Consider the following 1,232-nt stretch of genomic DNA (forward strand, 5'->3'; position numbering starts at 1 on the left):
ATTTCCACCCATTAAACTTCATCCTTAATCCTTCTACCCTCTATTACACTAGCTTTAGACTCATAACAGGGTTTAAAAGGCTAGAGGAATGATCAAAAGCATAAAAAAATTATTTCAGCTAAAACAGGGTGTCGCATACGCGAGCATGTCAAAACACAAAGTCATGTACGTAGCTCTCTTCCGCATACGCACACATATCAATATTTCCAAAAAGCTGTTAAGTTCAGAAATCAGTTTTTTCACACTAATTTCAAATGTGCATAACTTTTTCGTTAAAAATTATTTTTATTCTGTCCTTCAAACGTTATAAACTTCACGAATCTAATTTTCATTGAAAATAAGTTTGACAAGATTTGGGGGTCCGGAAGGCAAGTTATGGCCTGCCAAAGTAGGTCAAAAATCGATTTTTACCAAATTTGCCAAAATCCTCCAATCTCAAAACTCTCAAACAAAAACATAGTTTTTTACCATACCAATATCAATGCTATATACTTCTACACATTATCCATTACTCCTCAATCATCACAACACCCAAATAATTCAATTTATCAACCTATCAACCCATTCAAATCACAATTTTTAAATCCAACAACATTTTCCCACTTATCAACCTTTTTCAACAATCCTCCATTCATACATTCGCAATTTCAATAATCACCAATGCCAAACATAACTCATTAATTTCACACGTCAATCATCATCAAAATCTATAATTATCATCATTTCATAGCTCACAACATAATTCATTCATATAACTCATATCCATGCTCAACCACAACCCATTCACAATCTTCAACAATAATCAACCATACATACAATTCACACTTATCATAGGGACTATTAGCTAAAGTTTCACGGAACATTATATATTAACTACAAGAAATCAAAACCATACCATGACCGATTTTCTCCAAACTCAATACCACCAAAAACTTCTCTTCCACAAAATTTTAAGCTTCTAAACTGAATCAACAAGACTCAGCCGCCAAAAGCTCAACTTCAATCACTCCCAATTGCCAGTTTAACTCCAATATCAACATGAATCTTAATCTAGTTCCATATAATGTACCAAAATCAAACACTAGAGTTTACTAATTCATCAATTCACAAGGGTTTAGCAATTTCTTACCTTACTCCACACAACCATAGGCTGAAATCTCAATAGTACTCAAGCTTGGATTTTTTCTAAACATCAAAAATCAAAATCTTTCAACACCCAAAACCCAAAATGC

Source organism: Arachis ipaensis, chromosome B5, assembly GCF_059453495.1.
Source record: "Arachis ipaensis isolate K30076 ecotype BB chromosome B5, ASM5945349v1, whole genome shotgun sequence".
NCBI classification, from domain to species: domain Eukaryota; kingdom Viridiplantae; phylum Streptophyta; class Magnoliopsida; order Fabales; family Fabaceae; genus Arachis; species Arachis ipaensis.